The 22,533-nt window shown below is 42.4% G+C and overlaps 1 long non-coding RNA gene across 1 annotated transcript; it reads right to left on the bottom strand.

Annotated features, from left to right (window-relative positions):
- Window positions 1–4,051: 4,051 nt before the first annotated feature.
- LOC115172851 (uncharacterized) lies at window positions 4,052–21,941 on the bottom strand. The gene is made up of 5 exons (XR_003871505.1): window positions 21,882–21,941; window positions 7,028–7,098; window positions 6,767–6,868; window positions 6,417–6,673; window positions 4,052–4,404 (listed from the first exon to the last, which is right to left on the bottom strand). It is a non-coding gene; the product is annotated as an uncharacterized LOC115172851 (long non-coding RNA).
- Window positions 21,942–22,533: the final 592 nt, after the last annotated feature.

Here is a 22,533-nt window from a genome sequence, read left to right as displayed (position 1 = left end):
TATTTATCTTATAACTTGTCCTTGTGGTAAAAATTATGTGGGTAAAACAAAGCGTGAATTAAAAGTACGTATCTCAGAGCATCGTAGCACCATTAGGTGCAAAAACTTGACTTACCCAGTTGCGGCCCACTTTTTGGAAGCAAACCACTCGATTTCGTCTCTGCGTTATATTGGCATTGAACATGTCACCCTCCATAGGAGATGGGGTGACCTTGATAATGTATTGTTAAAACGAGAGGCTGCCTGGATCTTTAACTTAAAGACCCTTGCAACCTTCGGTCTCAACATGGACTTTGATCTTAAGCCATTCTTGTGACTTTGCCATTGTAATTGTTTGTAAGCTTGTGTAGTCTAAAATGAATCTATGATCGTATGCTATCCATTTGTTTTTTTGTATGGTGTTCTTTGTATGCCATTTTTATATTTGAGAATTAACCAATAATATTAGGCCACACTTGGCCATGATTACAGACACCTGTGTGTCTTTTGACACTATATAAACGAGTCATCTCGCAGTGTTTGTGATCATACCCTGATGAAGACAGCGTGGCTGTCGAAACGTTGGATATAAAAATTTAGCATCTGAGCTCCTAGAGTGTGCGGCTCTCCCTTATTTTCAAGTTTTCTACTCCGCTAGCCAGCACCTCGCCTTAATAGGTGTGCGTTTCTTTTTCTTCTAGGGGGACATGACCGCACCCTCCCCAGTGAAAGTTGTGCCCCTTGTTAGCAGTACTTCAAACAAATGGGTATGCTTAAACAGCTAACAAGGTGGCAGTGACACTATTCACAAGTTGAACTAACAGAAACCATTTAGTAATTGCTTTTTATAAATGGGAAATTACAACAACAGGTGATGAAATTAGTTATCCTAGACATAATCGCCTTGGTCCAGTCTCTGAGTGATACACTGAGGTGACAACACTGATGTGTGACTAGGAACTTTCCCACAGTACCTTGAAGCCCACCCAACACCCTCCTCTGTGGAAATATTAAACAGTGAGAAGAAGGCCAGTCAGTGGGATAACTAACAAGTAAACCAGAGGGAAGCTTGACCATTCAGTCAGTCAGCAAATGTTGGGAAGTTGTATGGAAAAAAAGCACCATGGCGATAAGCAGTCCAGAAATAATTATTATTATTTTCACTTAATTTTGGGGGTTTTCCAAAACATACACATGTATAAACGCACCCCAAAACACACACCGAAATGCGTATATCTACATAAGGCATACAAAATATTGCAGCCTGTGTCATCAAAAGATGCCTCATATGACGACCAAGGAACGTAAATCATCTCAAGTGTACACATTTGAATCCAAGCGACACAATTCTTTAAGGGTGTACAAGAACTCACGGAATCTTCCTCACAGTGAGGGGGCAGTAGTGAGCAGGCACTTGACATCTCTGGAGAGTAAGCAGCCCCCGGGCCTCCTCTGGCCCCAGGTCTGCTGCAGGGCCTCGCAGTCCAGTTTGTTGAGCCTCTGGGAGCACAGCTGCAGGTCCTGGACCTGCTCTGACAGGCCGTCCAAAATAGACCTGTCCTAAGGGCCGGCTACCTGATAACCTGAAGAAAGAAAAGAGAGGGAACAATTTAGAGGGAATGAGAACTGTGACGAACCTCCCACTCTGTCTGCCGAATTCTTTCTCTTTGCTCATGTTTTCCTTAATAGGATGTCGGTGGGCGGAGCCGGGAGGGTCGTAAGCGAAATGGGACACACCTGGGCATGGGTGTGTCCCGGGGATAAATACACCTTTCCCCCATTCATGGGGGAGAATCCCTCCATCCAGACACACTGTTGAATTGTGATTGTGGCAATTTTGTGGCTGTTTTGTTTGTTTGTTTGCATTGGCACCCTTCAACACCCCTCATTATCACATCTATGCATGCAACCACTCTTACACAACTGACTACATATACCATTGTTTAGTGTATATAGGTTACTTCCGTCGTAAATATATTTTTGTTATTCTTTATCTCTACGTTGTCTCCCTTTTTGTTACAGGCTTCGAGCCGGTTCGTGGCAGAACCAACAGTCTACTATAGGCCTACTGTATCTTGGAGGTTGAGAGAGGTCAAAGGTCGCTGGGTGGAGAGGAGACCGTGGAGTCCCGCTGAGGTCACTGCCAGGTTCCCTGACAGGTCCACAGAAACCATGGAGGGACAGACAGGCAGACACCTGGACACACAGATCTCAGTACTGGACAGTCAGGTCACATGAACCAGAGGTAAGGTACAGGGCAGACACTTGGAAAAGACCCAGACAGCTCAACTAGCTAAATACAGAAGGACAAGGGTGATATACATTGAGAGAAACCATAAACACACACTTGGAGAGGGTGGCCACACTGCCGTTCATCAGTCCATTTCCCACCTGGCTCAAATGGGTCAGGGAGCAGTCATTCTGTGGAACACACTAAAGGACCAATCAGAACCATGTTCTCCTTTATCAGCAAGGGACCAATCAAATCCCAGATCTCATGGTATGCCCTTAACCAGGCAGTTAGACATACTGTAGTACTATCACCCAATATGTCAGTGTTGAGTTCTCAGCTTGGCCTCCAGCTTAAACATTACTAGTTGACATGAATCCTACTTACAGGGACTAAATCCTACTTACATCACTACATTTGTTCCTCTATTGAATACATTGATATTGATTATTGCATTTTTGGGTATTGGGTTTGCAAGAAAGTCATTTCACTGTACTTGTGCATGTGACATTAAAACTTGAAACTTCCAGCTAGACTAGAGCACAACCACATGCATGTTTTAGTATGACTGGCCTCACTCATAGGTTAGACAGCAGCTGTGGGAAGTATTTCAGAATGAATGTATACTACATCTTTCAAACGGAAAAGGTTTGTGCAATTTTTTTTTTTTTCTTTTTTAAACATCCTCAACCATAATAGTGTTGTTGGCAGCACTGGCGCCTCTTTGGTTTTAGAGGTGGAGGGGGGACATAATCTGCCGTTTTTGGGGGGTGGGGGGGGGGGCATCTACAGCTCTTTTCCCGCATTTTTAGACAATCCAATATGCTGTTACTATTTAGAACAAAAAGTAAACAAAACACCAACAGTCATCAACCTAGATAAGAGATCATTATTAATTACGTTTAAGTGATTAATAGGACTGAAATAGATCAAGGTTAATTAAATAATAAATATCGAGTTGCGCCTATAACCAATAGCCTAACAAAAGAACAGCCCTTTATATTACATTTGCCAACCCAGCAGCTAGGGATTGCCTAAACAGCTACCGTATCTCCCTGACGTGGGCATGTTTTCAATATAGACTACTTTTGTCATACTGTATTCCATAAAAGGCATCCAGACCTTATGAAAGTTCCCCAGTATACCCTTAATCTTGTAATAAATAAAATATAGTGATGCATAACTTGACATTGTGAGAGGACAATCAACCTTCCAATTAATGGTAATGCATTTGTTAACCACTATAAATACTTGGTTACACAGTTTCTTCAGATAAGTCTCCAGTATCAACATTTCCAAGCAAACATAGACAGGGAGAAGGGAGAATCTGTAGACATGCTGAGATAACATACTCTTTGCCAGAATTCAGAAAGCCTTCACGAGACCATAACATATACAAATGTGTCCTCTTTTGTGTTTTACACCTCCAGCAGAGGAATTACATTTCTGAGTGCATGTATTTCAGTTTCAATGGAATATAGTGCATTCTATGGATGGTCTTAAACTGCAGTAATTTATGTCTGAGATGATATGAACATGTCTGGGCATTCAGACACATCTGTATCCATTCATCATCACCAATAGCTTTTACCAGGTCTTCCTCACATTTTTGTTTTGTGTCATCGGGTAAAGCCTCTATCAACCCTTGATATAGTTTGGAAATCAACTTTGGAGTTTTGTCAGACTGCCTTAAAATAGCGTCAGGCTTGTCCAGTGTTTGCTGCACAGAGGGAATAAAGTGTTGTATCTGCACAAATTAGCCTCACCTCCATCAGACTGGTCTTCCCTGGCTGCCTGACCCTACTGAGACCCCTGTCACCGTCTGATACTCCTAAAATGAGGCATGACCAAGAATTACCTTCATGTACAGTAATGCATTATGTTATCCAAGAATAGAATCAATGGTTCAATAATTGAAATGACCATTATTCCCAGATCCCAGACTGTAGCTTTAAGCTTAAGCTGCTGTCTTGTAGCTACTGTAGGTCTACCCATCAATTCAAGATGGAACTTTGTATCGTTCACTGATATTGTTAATATACTGCAGAAATCACCTGAGCTCCGTAGACTGGTCATCCCTGGCTGTCTGACCCTGCTGGGACCCCTGTCACCATCTGATCCTGCTAAGACATGATGAGCAGTGTTGTGTTCTGACTGCATCAGAGGGCTGCATTCCCACGGGATACCTGCAGGATCTGCAGGTCACAAAAGAGATCATTGCAGCACGGTAGGCACTGCAAATAAACACTAGTTCACTAGCTCTGCTTTCTTTTACAACTCAGTGAAAGAGCACAACACATACACACTGAACTATGCTCAACTCTCCCGTGGTGGACCAGCCAGCCTTCAAGGAAGCTTTGCCTTCACACAGCCTGTCAGACCACTCTTTGGTGTCCGTGGGGTTCTAAATCCAGCCAACTGAAACTGAAAACAGCCTACCCTCCTGCTTGGAAGCGTCCGCATTGTCCAAAAGCACACCCTTGCCACTTTTTGTATCATATTGCAATGATAAAACTGTGGGGGGGATGCAATTTCAGAATGTGGGAGGACATGACCACCCCATCCCCAGTGAACATTACAACCCAGGTTAGCAACCCTTTACACAAATGGTTATTCTTAAATCGTTAACAAGGTGGCAGTAGCACCATCCACAAGTTGAACTAACAGAAACCATTTAGTAATTGCTTTTTATAAATTGGAAATTACAATTAACAGGTGATGAAATTAGTAATCCTAACCATAATTGCCTTGGCCCAATCTCTGAGTGATATGGTGATAACACTGATGTGCGACTAGGCACTTTCCCACAGTATCTTGAAGCTCACCCAACACCCTCCTTTGTGGAAATATTAAACAGTGAGAAGGCGGCCAGTCAGTGGGTTAACTAACAAGGAAACCACAGTGAGAAGCTGTGTGTCTTTAGAAGCTCAAACCAATTTGGCTGGGAACATTGTCTGACTTACAAGACTCATGACGCTCCACCCCCAGATTTGAGTCGGATGCATACTACATCTTTCAAACTGTGAAAAGGTTTGTGCACGTTTAAAAAAAAATGTCCCTGACCATAATAGTGTGGTTAGCAGCCCTTTACACAAATGGGTATGTGTCACGCCCAGGCCATAGAGAGGGTTTTGTTCTCTATTTTGGTTAGGCCAGGGTGTGACTAGGGTGGGCATTCCATGTCCTTTTTTCTATGTTTTGTATTTCTTCGTTTTGGCCGGGTATGGTTCTCAATCAGGGACAGCTGTAGATCGTTGTCTCTGATTGGGAGCCATACTTAGGCAGCCTGTTTTCCTTTGGGTTTTGTGGGTGGTTAATTTCTGTTTAGAGTTGATGTTCCTGACAGAACTGTTTGGCTGTCGTTCATTTTCTTGTTTTGTTTAAAGTGTTCTATTAAAATTAAATGATGAGCACTCTCCACGCTGCGCCTTGGTCTACTCCCTGCAACAGCCGTTACAGTATGCTTAAATAGTTAACAAGGTCGCAGTAGCACCATCCACAAGTTGCACTAACAGAAACCATTTAGTAATTGCTTTTTATAAATTTGAAATTACAATAAAAGGTGATGAAGTTAGTTATCCTAGACATAATCGCCTTGGTCCAGTCTCTGAGTGATACACTGAGGTGACAACACTGATGTGTGACTAGGCACTTTCCCACAGTACCTTGAAGCCCACCCAACACCCTCCTTTGTGGAAACATTAAACAGTGAGAAGAAGGCCAAAGTGTGAAGCTGTGTGTCTTTACAAACTCGCACCAAGTTGCGAACATTGTTTCACTTGCAAGAATCATGACATTCCACCCCCAGAGTTGAGTCGAAGATACAGCGGCTGTGGGAATAGACTAGGGGGAACATGACAAAATGGAGGGATTTAATAATTTCTCAGCTTTACCATTTCTTCAGTCAGTAAGCAAATGTTGGGAGGCTGCATGTAAAAAAGCCCCATGGCAATAAACAGTCCGAAAATAATGAGAATTTCATTCAATTAAACATTTTTGTTTCCCATTGAACACTTACAAAAACATAGACAATACACAATGTATAAAACATAGACAATACACATACACAATGTATAACCGCATCCACAAACACACCCTGAAATAAGTATATCTACATAACGCCTACAACATACTAATGCAGAGATCACTCTGCAGCTTGTGTCATCAAAAGATGCCTCAAATATGAGGACCAAGGAATGTAAATTACCTCAAGTGTACGCATTGGAATCCAAGCGACACCAGTCTTTAAAAGGTGTGAGTACTCAAGGAGTCTTCCTCACAGTGAGGGGACAGTAGTGAGCAGGGACTTGGCATCTCTGGAGAGCAAGCAGCCCACGGGCCTCCTCTGGTCCCGGGTCTGCTGCAGCGCCTGGCGGTCCAGTTTGTTGAGCATCTGGGAGCACAGCCACAGGTCCTGGACCTGTTCCGACAGGCCTTCCAACCTACAGCTGTCCCAGGGTCTGGCTACATGACAACCAGAAGAAAAAAAGCGGGAACAAATTAGAGGGAATAGGAGAGATACCGAGAGTAAGAATCAATAGACTACTACAGGCCTACAGTATCTTGGAGGTTGAGATAGGTCAAAGATCGCTGGGAGGAGAGAAGGCTGTAGAGTCCCACTGAGGTCACTGCCGAGTTCCCTGGCAGGTCTGCAGACACCTGGACAACAAGACACACAGAACTCAGTACTGGACAGTCAGGTCACATGATCCAGAGGTAGTGTACAGGGCAGGCACTTGGAAAAGACCCAGGCAGCTCAACTAGCAAAATACAGAAGGACATGGGTGATATACATTGAGAGAAATCATAAACACACACTTGTAGAGGGGGGCCACGCTGTCCATCAGTCCATTTCCCGCCAGATTCAGGTGGGTAAGGGAGCAGTCATCCTGTGGAACACACAAAGGACCAATCAGAACCATGTTCTCCTTTTTCAGCAAGGGACAAATCAAATCCCAGATCTCATGGTATGCCCTTAACCAGACAGTTAGTACTATGTCTATCACCCAATATGTCAGTGTTGAGTTCTCAGCTTGGCCTCCAGCTTAAACATTACTAGTTAATATACATCCTACTTACAGGGGGACCATCACTACATTTGTTCCTCTATTGAAGACCATCTTGCCATAGCTCCCCATTAAATCAAATGGTGTACACACTTTAAGATACAACCATTGTATCGTAACTACCATATCAGCAGATTCTTCTTGGGTTGAATACCAAAGGCAAAGTTGTGCAGCAGATAAGTGGATGACATGCTTCCTTATCAACCAGTGAAATGTTTTCAGTTTGCAAGGCAACTGTCTCAGACCTGTGGTTTAGGTTTACTGGTTAGCAGACCATAGATAACAAGTGCTTTACTGAGAAACAAGTCTCATTACCAGATACCCAACCAATTGTTTCAACAATTTCTGTTAAAAGCTTCTCATCATTTACTAATCTCTTTCTTGTATTTGTTGTCTTTATCATGTACCTTCCTGGACATGATGAAGACAGTTTTTTAGACAAACAATGCTTAATTAAATGTCAAAATACTCTATAGAAAAACTTTATTTGAATTTGAGTGTGTGTATTTGTTTGTGTGCATGTGTACGTGTGTGTTTGTGTGTACCTGGTTGTTCTAGTGTGGACACTATATACAGTTGAAGTCTGAAGATTACATACACTTAGGTTGGAGTTTTTTTCAACCACTACACACATCTTATTAACAAACTATAGTTTTGGTAAGTCGGTGGGCACATCTACTTTGTGCATGACACAAGTCATTTTTCCAACAATTGTTTACAGACAGATTATTTCACTTAATCACAATTCCAGTGGTTCAGAAGTTTACATACACTGAGTTGACTCTGCCTTTAAACAGCTTGGAAAATTCCAGAAAATGATGCCATGGCTTTAGAAGCTTCTGATAGGCTAATTGAAATCATTTGAGTCAATTGGAGGTGTACCTGCGTATGTATTTCAAGGGCTACCTTCAAACTCAGTGCCTCTTTGCCTGACATCATTGGAAAATAAAAAGAAATCATCGAAGACCTCAGAAAAAAAATGTAGACCTCCACAAGTCTGGTTCATCCTTGGGGGCAATTTCAAAACGCCTGAAGGTACCACGTTCATCTGTACAAACAATAGTACGCAAGTATAAACACCATGGGATCACGCAGCCATTTATACCGCTCAGGAAGGAGACGCGTTCTGTCTCCTAGAGATGAACGCACTTTGGTGCGAAAAGTGCCAATCAATCCCAGAACAGCAGCAAAGGACCTTGTGAAGATGCTGGAGGAAACAGGTACAAAAGTATCTATATCCACAGTAAAACGAGTCCTATATCGACATAACCTGAAAGGCCGCTCAGCAAGGAAGAAGCCACTGCTCCAAAACCTCCATAAAAAATCCAGACTACGGTTTGCAACTGCACATGGGGACAAAGATCGTACTTTTTGGACAAATGTCCTCCGGTCTGATGAAACAAAAATAGAACTGTTTGGCCATAATGACCATTGTTATGTTTGGAGGAAAAAGGGGGAGGCTTGCAAGCCGAAGAACACCATCCCAACCGTGAAGCATGGGGCTGGCAGCATCATGTTGTGGGTGTGCTTTGCTGCAGGAGGGACTGGTGCATTTCACAAAATAGATGGCATCATGAGAAGGGAAATTATGTGGATATATTGAAGCAACATCTCAAGACATCAGTCAGGAAGTTAAAGCTTGGTCACAAATGGGTCTTCCAAATGGACAATGACCCCAAGCATACTTCCAAAGTTGTGGTAAAATTGCTTAAGGACAACAAAGTCAAGGTATTGGAGTGGCAATCACAAAGCCCTGACCTCAATCCCATAGAAAATGTGTGGGCAGAACTGAAAAAGCGTGTGTGAGAAAGGAGGCCTACAAACCTGACTCAGTTACACCAGCTCTGTCGGGAGGAATGGGCCAAAATTCACCCAACTTATCGTGGGAAGCTTGTGGAAGGCTACCCGACACGTTTGACCCAAGTTAACCTCTTCACTATAGGGGGCAGTATTTTCACGGCCGGATCAAAAACGCACCCAAATTTAACTGCCTCCTAGTCAGACTCAGAATGTAGGATATGCATATTATTAGTGGATTTGGATAGAAAACACTGCAGTTTTTAAAACTGTTTGAATGATGTCTGTAAGTATAACAGAACTCTTATGGCAGGCAAAAACCTGATAAAAATCCAACCAGGAAGTTTGACCTCACATGGTTGTAGTCATTTCAAATGATGTTCTATCTAAACTACAGTGTCTGATGTCATATTGCACTTCCTAAGGCTTCCACTAGGTGTCAACAGTCATTAGAACCTTGTTTGAGGCTTCTACAATGCCATTTGATTGAATAATACCCAGAACAGTAAGTGGTCGACCTGGTGTCATTGACTTACCTCGTGCGTGCTCACGTAGGGCTAGCCATTTTTTTTCCCTTCTGTAATGAATGTGCTATTGTCCGGTTGGAATATTATCTAAATTCTACGTTAAAAACACCCTAAAGATTGATTGTGAACATGGTTTGACATGTTTCTACAAACACTGAGGGAACTTTATAACTTTTCGTCGACGGTGGATAAATGCATTTTGGAATGGTGATCTGGACGCATCATCAAAATGAATTTATTTTGACTTTATCGAACAAATGAACATTTCTTGTGGAAATGGGAGACCTTCCGAGTGCATTCAGCCGAAGATCAGCAAAGGTAAGATAATATTTCTAACATATTTCAGCGTTTTGTGGATGCCGTGGCTGGACGGCTAACTGAATAGCTTGGGGCTCAGTACTCAGAATATTGAACAATGTGCTTTCTCCGTAAAGTTATTTTGAAATCTGACAAAGCGGTTGCATGAAGGAATAGTTCATCTATACTTCTTTAATGAATTGTTATATATTTTGTCAACGTTTATGATGAGTATTTCTGTAAATTATGGTGCCATTCACCGGAAATTTTGTGGTGAATACATTTTCTGAACGTCACGCGCCAATGTAAAATGGGTTTTTTGGATATAAATATGAACTTGATGGAACAAAAAAAATGCATGTATTGTCTAACATAATGTCCTAGGAGTGTCATCTGATGAAGATCGTCAGAGATTAGTGCATAATTGTAGCTGGTTTTGTGCTTTTGGACGGCTACCCTTGCTTGGAAAATGGCTGTGTTGTTTTTTTGCTGTGGTGGTATCCTAACAATCTAATGTTTTGCTTTCACTGTAAAGCCTTTTTGAAAATCGGACAACGTGGTTGGATTCAGGAGAGGTTTATCTTTCAAATGGTGTAAAATAGTCAAGTCGTATGTTTGAGAATTGAATTGTGGTATTTTAGTTGTTTTTGTATTTCGCGCCATGCGATCCCATTGGCTGTTGGCTAGGGTTTCCGCTGGCGGAACGGGGTTCCGCTAGCGGAACACCTAGATGTAAGAAGTTAAACAATTTAAAAGGCAATGCTACCAAATACTAATTGAGTGTATGTAAACATCTGACCCACTGGGAATGTGATGAAAGAAATAAAAGCTGAAATAAATCATTCTCTCTACTATTATTCTGACATTTCACATTCTTAAAATAAAGTGGTGATCTTAACTGACCTAAGACAGGGAATTTTTACTAGGATTAAATGTCAGGAATTGTGAAAAACTGAGTTTAAATGTATTTGGCTAAGGTGTATGTAAACTTACGACTCCAACTGTAAGTAATTCCTATTGAATAGGTGCTGTACTTAACTACAATATAGTATTATTACTATTCATGAAAGCATGGTTATTATGGACACTGGTGTTGACCGTGACCTTTACCCCCCTGTGATGTCATCACCCAGGGTTGGCACAGTATTAACAACCGGCTGTGATTGGGCGTCCCATATGGCGGCGCACAATTGGCCCAGCGTCGTCCGTGTTAGGGTTTGTCAGGGTTAGGCCGTCATTGTAAATAAGAATTTGTTCTTAACTGGCTAGCCTAGATTAAAAAAAAACATTTTTACCTATTATTTGGGTACATCGCTCTCCTGTTTTCTAATCATTTGTACCCCTTTAATTTGTAGTTTGCAAGTAAAGACAATGAACATTTAAAGGTGTGTAGATAATCCTTGTAAAGTCACCACACTAGGACAGGAGAACTGATATCAGATGTTCTGAAGCAGGGTGGTTCTATCCCCATCTGCTTCAAGATGTCCACTACCATCCCTGTGCCCAAGAAAGGGAAACTGAACTGAATGACTACTGACCAGTAGCACTCACTTCCGTCATTATGAAGGGCTTTGAGAGTGCAGAAAAAGACCATATCCCTCCCTGACACACACACAACCATTTCCAATTCGCCTACCGCCCTGTCAGATCCACGGATGACGCAATCACCAGTGCACTGCACACTGCCCTCACCCACCTGGACAAAAGGAATGCATGTGTGAGGATGCTGTTCATCGACTACAGCTCGGCCTTCCATACCACAGTGCCCTATCAGCTAATCACAAAGCTCACAGCCCAGGGTCTGAACTCCTCCCTATGCAACTGGGTCATGGACTTCCTGACGGGCTGCCCAGAGATGGTGAAGATGGTGGTTTCATGTTTTCAAGTGTTGTCAGAAATCCTGAATCTGGTGTAATTCATGTGTATAGCGGTTATGTTACAGTCACAGTAGAGAATGTCATTTCCGGTCACAACATGCAGACTTGTTTATGTGCTGCTGTGCGTTTTGTTGCTAACCTTACTTTGCTACCTGACAACTTTACGGTTTTTACTTTTTAATTACCATTTATATTTTTTGTTTTTACCCTCACTCAACTTTTTTTCATTCAACTTTTTCACTCCAGACGCTTTATCTGGACATGGTTCGTCAGGACCTCCAACAGCCGAAGCTAAGTAGTAACATTAACATGGTGCCTTCTAATTGCAGTCGCTGTACTCATAATATACAAGAGAACGATCGCCTTATCGAGGATAGCTGTGCTGCAAGCAATCGCTAGGCAAGGGTAATTTCAGTGTAGGAAAGGATGAAACAGCGTCTGTGCCACCAGTAAGTACAGATAGTATTATAAATCCCCTCACACGGTCCCTGCAGCCGGGCACAACTTTCTCATGGCTTCTGGAAGGAAATGCTGTAGGAATGCTCAACCTGTGTCGCTCATTCAGCCGACAGAAACTTTCAACCAGTTCTCCCCATTAAGCAGGGAGTCGGAGTCAGAGGCCAAGCCTTCTCTGGTCTCTACTCCTCCCGTCACGTGGTCTGAGACGCCGAAGCCTCCCACCATTAGCTCTGACAATTTTGAAAACCCTAGTCATTGGCGACTCCATTACCCGCAGTATTAGACTTAAAACAAATCATCCAGCGATCATACACTGTTTACCAGGGGGCAGGGCTACCGACGTTAAGGCTAATCTGAAGATGGTGCTGGCTAAAGCTAAAACTGGCGAGTGTAGAAAGTGTAGGGATATTGTTATCCACGTCGGCACCAACGATGTTAGGATGAAACAGTCAGAGGTCACCAAGCGCAACATAGCTTCAGCGTGAAAATCAGCTAGAAAGATGTGTCGGCATCGAGTAATTGTCTCTGGCCCCCTCCCAGTTAGGGGGAGTGATAAGCTCTACAGCAGAGTCTCACAACTCAATCGCTGGTTGAAAACTGTTTTCTGCCCCTCCCAAAAGATAGAATTTGGAGATAATTGTCCCTCTATCTGGCCTGTTGAGGAGTGACAGACTCCATCTTAGCTGGAGGGGTGCTCTCATCTTATCTAAGAACGTAGACAGGGCTATAACTCCCCTAGCTCCACAAAGAAATAGGGTGCAGGCCAGGCAGCAGGCTGTTAGCCAGCCTGCCAGCTTAGTGGAGTCCGCCACTAGCACAGTCAGTGTAGTCCGCTCAGCTATCCCCATTGAGACCGTGTCTGTGTCTCGACCTAGGTTGGGCAAAACTAAACATGGCGGTGTTCGCCTTAGCAATCTCACTAGAATAAAGACCACCTCCATTCCTGCCATTATTGAAAGAGATCGTGATACCTCACGTTAGATCCCTCACTTCCAAGGCAGTTATAGTCAATTAACTAATCACTGGTCATAATCTTGATGTGATTGGCCTGACTGAAACGTGGCTTAAGCCTGATGAATTTACTGTGTTAAATGAGGCCTCACCTCCTGGTTACACTAGTGACCATATCCCCCGCGCAACCCGCAAAGGCGGAGGTGTTTCTAACATTTACCCTAGCAAATTTCAATTTACAAAAAACCCCGATGTTTTCGTCTTTTGAGCTTCTAGTCATGAAATCTATGCAGCCTACTCAATCACTTTTTATAGCTACTGTTTACAGGCCTCCAGGGCCATATAAAGCGTTCCTCACTGACTTCCCTGAATTCCTATCGGACCTTGTAGTCATAGCAGATAATATTCTAATTTTTGGTGACTTTAACATTCACATGGAAAAGTCCACAGACCCACTCCAAAAGGCTTTCGGAGCCATCATCGACTCAGTGGGTTTTGTCCAACATGTCTCCGGACCTACTCACTGCCACAGTCATACTCTGGACCTAGTTTTGTCCCATGGAATAAATGTTATGGATCTTAATGTTTTTCCTCATAATCCTGGACTATCGGACCACCATTTTATTACGTTGGCAATCGCAACAAATAATCTGCTCAGACCCCAACCAAGGAGCATTAAAAGTCGTGCTATAAATTCTCAGACAACATAAAGATTCCTTGATGCCCTTCCAGACTCCCTCTGCCTACCCAAAGACGTCAAAACTGACAAAAATCAGTTAACCACCTAACTGAGGAACTCAATTTAACCTTGTGCAATACCCTAGATGCAGTTGCACCCCTAAAAACTAAAAACATTTGTCATAACAAACTAGCTCCCTGGTATACAGAAAATACCAGAGCTCTGAAGCAAGCTTCTAGAAAATTGGAACGGAAATGGTGCCACACCAAACTGGAAGTCTTCCGACTAGCTTGGAAGGACAGTACCGTGCAGTATCGAAGAGCCCTCACTGCTGCTCGATTATCCTATTTTTCCAACTTAATTGAGGAAAATAAGAACAATCCGAAATTTCTACTTGATACTGTCGCAAAGCTAACTAAAAAGCAGAATTCCCCAAGAGAGGATGGCTTTCACTTCAGTAGTAATAAATTCATGAACTTCTTTGAGGAAAAGATCATGATCATTAGAAAGCAAATTACGGACTCCTCTTTAAATCTGCGTATTCCTCCAAAGCTCAGTTGTCCTGAGTCTGCACAACTCTGCCAGGACCTAGGATGAAGGGAGACACTCAAGGTGTTTTAGTACTATATCTCTTGACACAATGAAGAAAATAATCATGGCCTCTAAACCTTCAAGCTGCATACTGGACCCTATTCCAACTAAACTACTGAAAGAGCTGCTTCCTGTGCTTGGCCCTCCCATGTGGAACATAATAAACAGCTCTTTATCCACCGGATGTGTACCAAACTCACTAAAAGTGGCAGTAATAAAGCCTCTCTTGAAAAAGCCAAACCTTGACTCAGAAAATATAAAAAACTATCGGCCTATTTCAAATCTCCCATTCCTCTCCAAAATTTTGAAAAAGCTGTTGCGCAGCAACTCACTGCCTTCCTGAAGACAAACAATGTATACGAAATGCTTCAGTCTGGTTTTAGACCCCATCATAGCACTGAGACTGCACTTGTGAAGGTGGTAAATTACCTTTTAATGACGTCAGACCGAGGCTCTGCATCTGTCCTCGTGCTCCTAGACCTTAGTGCTGCTTTTGATACCATCGATCACCACATTCTTTTGGAGAGATTGGAAACCCAAATTGGTCTACACGGACAAGTTCTGGCCTGGTTTAGATCTTATCTGTCGAAAATATATCAGTTTGTCTCTGAATGGTTTATCCTATGACAAATCAACTGTAAATTTCGGTGTTCCGTTTTAGGACCACTATTGTTTTCACTATATATTTTACCTCTTGTGGATGTCATTCAAAAACATAATGTTAACTTTCACTGCTATGCAGATGACACACAGCTGTACATTTCAATGAAACATGGTGAAGCCCCAAAATTGCCCTCGCTGGAAGCCTGTGTTTCAGACATAAGGAAGTGGATGGCTGCAAACGTTCTACTTTTAAACTCGGACAAAACAGAGATGTTTGTTGTAGGTCCCAAGAAACAATGAGATCTTCTCTTGAATCTGACAATTAATCTTGATGGTTGTACAGTCGTCTCAAATAAAACTGTGAAGGACCTCGTTACTCTGGACCCAGATCTCTCTTTTGACGAACTTATCAAGACCGTTTCAAGGACAGCTTTTATCCATTTACGTAACATTGCAAAAATCAGACATTCTGTCCAAAAATGACGCAGAAAAATTAACCCATGCTTTTGTTACTTCTAGGTTAGACTACTGCAATGCTCTACCTTCCGGCTACCCGGATAAAGCAATAAATAAACTTCAGTTAGTGCTAAATACGGCTGCTAGAATCCTGACTAGAACCAAAAAATGGGATCATATTACTCCAGTGCTAGCCTCCCTACACTAGCTTCCTGTTAAGGCAAGGGCTGATTTCAAGGTTTTACTGCTAACCTACAAAGCATTACATGGTCTTGCTCCTACCCACCTTTCCGATTTGGTCCTGCCGTACATACTTACACGTATGCTACAGTCACAAGACGCAGGCCTCCTAATTGTCCCTAGAATTTCTAAGCAAACAACTGGAGGCAGGGCTTTCTCCTATAGAGCTCCATTTTTATGGAATGGTTTGCCTACCCATGTGAGAGACGCAGACTCGGTCTCAACATTTAAGTCTTTATTGAAGACTCATCTCTTCAGTCGGTCCTATGATTGAGTGTAGTCTGGCCCAGGAGTGTGAAGATGAACGGAAAGGCACTGGAGCAACGAACCGCCCTTGCTGTCTCTGCCTGGCCGGTTCCCCTCTCTCCACTGGGATTCTCTGCCTCTAACCCTATTACAGGGGCTGAGTCACTGGCTTACTGGTGCTCTTCCCTGCCGTCCCTAGGAGGGGTGCGTCACTTGAGTGGGTTGAGGCACTGACGTGGTCTTCCTGTCTAGGTTGGCGCCCCCCCTTGGGTTGTGCCGTGGCGGAGATCTTTGTGGGCTATACTCGGCCTTGTCTCAGGATGGTAAGTTGGTGTTGAAGATATCCCTCTAATGGTGTGGGGGATGAGCTTTGGCAAAGTGGGTGGGGTTATATCCTACCTGTTTGGCCCTGTCCGGGGGTATCATCAGATGGGGCCACAGTGTCTCCTGACCCCTCTGTCTCAGCCTCTGGTATTTATGCTGCAGCAGTTTGTGTCTGGGGGCTAGGGTCAGTCTGTTATATCTGGAGTATTTCTCCTGTCTTATCCGGTGTCCTGTGTGAATTTAAGTATGCTCTCTCTAATTCTCTCTCCTTTCTTTCTTTCTCTCTCTCAGAGGACCTGAGCCCTAGGACCATGCCTCAGGATTACCTGGCATGATGACTCCTTGTTGTCCCCAGTCCACCTGGCCGTGCTGCTGCACCAGTTTCAACTGTTCTGCCTGCGGCTATGGAACCCTGACCTGTTCACTGTCCTTCCTATTATTTGACCATGCTGGTCATTTATGAACATTTGAACATCTTGGCCATATTCTGTTATAATCTCCACCCGGCACAGCCAGAAGAGGACTGGCCACCCCTCATAGCCTGGTTCCTCTCTAGCTTTCTTCCTAGGTTTTGGCCTTTCTAGGGAGTTTTTCCTAGCCACCGTGCTTCTACACCTGCATTGCTTGCTGTTTGGGGTTAAAGGCTGGGTTTCTGTACAGCACTTTGATATATCAGCTGATGTAAGAAGGGCTATATAAATTACTAAATTTGAAGATAGGCAACTCCTCGACACTGATCCTCATCACAAGGGTGTGTCCTCAGTCCTCTCCTGTATACCAAAGACTGAATGGCCTCACACAGTTCTAACTCCCAAGTTCGCTGACGACACAACAATAACGAGACAGCCTACAAAGAAGTAGGTCATCTGACGGCACGGTGCCAGGTAAACAATCTCTCCCTCAATGTTAGCAAAACAAAGGAGCTGATTGTGGACCAGGCTGGACTCGCCCCCATCTTCATCAATCGGGTTGCCATGGAGACGGTGATTAACTTCAAATTCCTTGGCGTACACATCTCAGAGAAGCTGAAATGGTCTTACTACACACTGACAGATTTTTCACCTAGTCAGCTCATGAATTCGACCCAGCGACCTTTCGGTTACTGGCCCAATGCTCTTAACTTGTTAGGGCTAGGGGGCAGTATTGACACGGCCGGATAAAAAACGTACCCGATTTAATCTGGTTACTACTCCTGCCCAGTAACTAGAATATGCATATAATTCTAGAAAACACCCTACAGTTTCTAAAACTGTTTGAATGGTGTCTGTGAGTATAACAGAACTCATTTGGCAGGCAAAAACCTGAGAAGGTTTCATGCAGGAAGTGGCCTGTCTGACAAGGTGTTGTTGTTCTTGCTTCTGTTTATTGAAGAGTCAGGATCTTAGCTGTAACGTGACACTTCCTACGGCTCCAATAGGCTCTCAGAGCCCGGGAAAAACCTGAACGATGACGAGGCAGCCTCTGGCTGAAACACATTATCGCCTTTGCCAAGTGGCCCATCAGAGGACAAAGGGCTTAGGCTCGTGCCCGAGTCGACCCAGTGATATATTTTCTTTCGGCTGTTTACCTAATTGCGGATTCCCGGTCGGAATATTATCACTTTTTTACGAGGAAAATGGCATAAAAATTGATTTTAAACAGCGGTTGACATGCTTCGAAGTACGGTAATGAAATATTTAGAAATCTTTTGTCACGAAATGCGCCGTGCGCACGACCGTTATTTACCATTGGGATAGTGTCTAGAACGCACGAACAAAACGTCGCTGTTGGAACATAACTATGGATTATTTTGGACCAAACCTACATTTGTTATTGAAGTAGAAGTCCTGGGAGTGCATTCTGACGAAGAACAGGAAAGGTAATCAAACTTTTCTAATAGAAAATCTGACTTTGGTGAAGGCTAAACTTGGTGGGTGTCTAAATAGCTAGCCCTGTGATGCCGGGCTATCTACTTAGAATATTGCAAAATGTGCTTTCACCAAAAAGCTATTTTAAAATCGGACATATCGAGTGCATAGAGGAGTAATGTATCTATAATCCTTAAAATAATTGTTATGCTTTTTGTGAACGTTTATCGTGAGTAATTTAGTAAATTGTTAGTAAATTCATCGGAAGTTTGCGGGGGGTATGCTAGTTCTGAACGTCACATGCTAATGTAAAAAGCTGTTTTTTGATATAAATATTAACTTGATTGAACAAAACATGCATGTATTGTATAACATAATGTCCTAGGTGTGTCATCTGATGAAGATCATCAAAGGTTAGTGCTGCATTTAGCTGTCTTCTGGGTTTTTGTGACATTATATGCTAGCTTGAAAAATGGGTGTCTGATTATTTCTGGCTGGGTACTCTGCTGACATAATCTAATGTTTTGCTTTCGTTGTAAAGCCTTTTTTGAAATCGGACAGTGTGGTTAGATTAACGAGAGTCTTGTCTTTAAATAGCTGTAAAATAGTCATATGTTTGAGAAATTGAAGTAATAGCATTTCAAAAGGTATTTGAAAATCGCGCCACAGGATTCAACTGGCTTTTACGTAGGTGGGACGAATTCGTCCCGCCGGTCCTAGAGAGGTTAAAACCTTTTAGGGACAGACGTTCCGCTAATATCCAATACCATATAAGTTCAAATATGAAAAAGCCTGGAAGAAGGAGAGATGACTAGAAACGATTCGGTTGACCGTATTGTGTGAGGATTAGTTGTAGGAGTAGAGGACCTTGTGCATTTCAGGTAAAATAACAACGCAATGTTTACATCCCAGGACAAATTGCCTAGCATGGCAAGCTAGCTAAATAGGTCAAATTAGCTAGCAAGTGCTTTAACTTGTGGGCAGACTTGTGGGCAAACCTCGTTCCGCCTGCGGAACCCCTAGCCAACAGCCAATGGCATCGCACTGCGCGAAATACAAAACCAACTAAAATACCACAATTCAATTTTCTCAAACAATCAACTATTTTACACCATTTTAAAGACAAGACTCTCGTTAATCTAACCACACTGTCCGATTTCAAAAAGGCTTTACAGCAAAAGCAAAACATTAGATTATGTCAGGAGAGTACCCTGCCAAAAATAATCACACAGCCATTTTCAAAGCAAGCATGTCACAAAAACCAAAACCACAGCTAAATGCAGCACTAACCTTTGTTGATCTTCATCAGATGACACTCCTAGGACATTATGTTATACAATACATGCATGTTTTGTTCAATCAAGTTCATATTTATATCAAAAAACAGCTTTTTACATTAGCATGTGATGTTCAGAACTAGCATACCCACCAAAAACTTCCAGTGAATTTACTAAATAACTCATGATAAACATTCACAAAAAACATAATTATTTTCGAATTATAGATACAGAACTCCTTTATGCAATCGCGATGTCAGATTTTAAAATAACCTTTCGGCAAAAGCACATTTTGCAATATTCTGAGTACATAGCCCGGCCATCATGGCTAGCTAATTTGACACCCACCAAGTTTGGGGCTCACCAAACTCAGAATTACTATTAAAAATTGGATTACCTTTGCTGTTCATCGTCAGAATGCACTCCCAGGACTTCTACTTCAACAACAAATGTTGTTTTGGTTCCAAATAATCCATAGTTATATTCAAATAGCTCAGTTTTGTTCATGCGTTCAAGTCACTATCTGAAGGGTGACGTGCGAGCGCATTTCGTGACAATTTTTTTTCAAAATATTCCATTACCGTACTTAGAAGCATGTCAAACGCTGTTTAAAATCAATTTTTATGCTATTTTTCTCATAAAATAGCGATAATATTCCAACCGGGCAATGTTGTATTCATTCAAAGGCTGAAAGAAAAAAATGGAGTAGACTCGTGGACGCACATCTCCAGTGTCACTGTTCCCAGCCTGACCACTTACACATTCCCCTGCTGTTCTTCGCCCAGAGACTGCAGACACCCCATTCCACTTTCTGGCACCTTCTGAGAGCCAATGGAAGCCTTAGAAAATGTCACGTTACAGCACAGATGCTGTATTTTCGATAGAGATGCTACAGAAGGACAACAAATTGTCAGACAGGGCACTTCCTGTATATATGGCAGGTTTTGGTCTGCCATATGACTTCTGTTATACTCACAGACACCATTCAAACAGTTTTAGAAACTTTAGAGTGTTTTCTATCCAAATCTAATTATATGCATATTCTCGTTTCTGGGCAGGAGTAGTAACCAGATTAAATCGGGTACGGTTTTTATCCGGCCGTGAAAATACTGCCCACAATCCCAAACAGGTTAACCGCTCGACTACCTGCCGCCCCACTACTATTGTGAAAAAATATATTAAACACAACATGTAAAGTGTTTGTCATGTTTCATGAGCTGAAATAAAACATCTGACATTTTCCATATGCACAAAAAGCTAATTTCTCTCAATGTTTTTGTATACATTTTTTACACCCCTGTTAGTGAGCATTTCTCATTTGCCAAGATATGCCACACCTGTTAGAAGGATGTATTATCAAGAAGCTGAATAAACAGAACAATCATTATACAGGTGAAACTCGTGCTGGGGACAATAAACAGCCAATATAAAATGTGCAGTTTTGACACACAACACAACACAACACCACACATCTCAAGGTGAGTGAGCATGCAATTGGCATGCTGACTGCAGGAATGTCCACCAAAGCTGTTGCCAGAGAATTTAATGTTAATTTCTCTACCATAAACTGCCTCTCACATCGTTTTAGAAGATTTAGCAGTGCATCCAACCAGCCTCACAACCGCAAACCACGTGTAACCATGCCAGCCCAGGACCTCCACATCCAGCTTCTTCATCTGCGGGATAGTCTGAGACCAGCAACCCGGACAGCTGATGAAACTGAGGAGTATTTTTGTAATAAAAGCTTTTTGTGGGTCAAAACATATTCAAATCGTGGGCCTGGCTCCCCAGTGGGTGGGCCTATGCCCTCCTAGGCCCACCCATTGCTGCATCCCTCCCCAGTCATGTGCAATCCATAGATTAGGGCCTAATGAATTTATTTTAATTGGCCGATTTCCTTCTATGAACTGTAAATCAGTAAAATCTTTTAAATTGTTGCATGTTGTCTTTATATTTTTGTTCAGTATATATTTTATATTCTGATTTTTCAGGTAGCTGCTGCACCCTCAGAGCCCCTACTTCCCGCTGCTATGGCAGAGGCGGTGTTTGTTTTGGTTCTACGAAGCTGTTGTGTCCATCATAACGTTAAACAATCAATTCATTGCAGTCATTCTTGCACCATGCGATCAATTATCAGTTCTAAACATGTATTTTGTACATCTATGCTCATTATCTATTTTCCTGTGCGCATATGATAGACAGTTGGTGGTCGGAAGAGCGTGTATTAAGCACTAGCATGTCAAACGATGATTAAAATGAACGAGTCACTCAGAAAAACGAATCATGTCTGTCGTTTCAGTAAAAAGAGTCGTTAAAAAATAACGAATCGTTCGCGAAGTGCACATCACTATCATACAATGGAATTAACCCAGCAGACGATCTCCCACACAAACAAGGTAATTATCACATGCCTTATCTGTGTCTTGGTGTTTTACCTTAACAGTAGATCTCAACGTCGCTGGAACGTCTGCATCAGATGGGATTCAACTCATGGCAGGCAGGCTTTCTCTTTCAACTTTCTCTTTCGATGTCGCTCTTCCGCTTCAACCAACCAGAAGCTGCTGCGTCATTCCTAGTTTGCGATGCCTTTAATTAAAATAAATAATTAAAATCACTTTCCACCCTGTTAGTTTGTTGTATTTCTCCTACAAGGACACCACATTCAGGAAGTGTCAACATGTATTTGGTGGAGAAACAATGTTGCAAAGCTAAATAAATATTATCACTCAGTTGTATCTATTTTTCCATGTTTCATGTTGTTGGTCAGTATGTAGCGCCAGTGCCGGTCCTTGACTTCCTGCCGTCATGTGCGAGACCAGAACATGGAGCCCTCAGCAAAACTAGAATAGTCTCAGTAATCAAAATGACCTTTAAAAGACGTCTAAAATAAATATTTTCCAGACACTGAAGTTAGGTTCCATTTAGGTTCCATTTAGGTTCTGAATGAAAGGTGAAAAGGTATTTTCCGTTTGTTTAAAATACACATTTTCCAGAATGTTGTTGATAAGGCATCTTTTCCGGATGTTAAAAAAATATGTATTTTCCTTACATTGAAATCAGGTTCATTTTGAATGTAAGTAGAAAATA

Source organism: Salmo trutta, chromosome 33 (genome assembly GCF_901001165.1).
Source record: "Salmo trutta chromosome 33, fSalTru1.1, whole genome shotgun sequence".
NCBI classification, from domain to species: Eukaryota; Metazoa; Chordata; class Actinopteri; order Salmoniformes; family Salmonidae; genus Salmo; species Salmo trutta.
The sequence above is the reverse complement of the archived record's forward strand: the minus strand, read 5'-3'. Positions and strand labels throughout refer to the sequence as shown.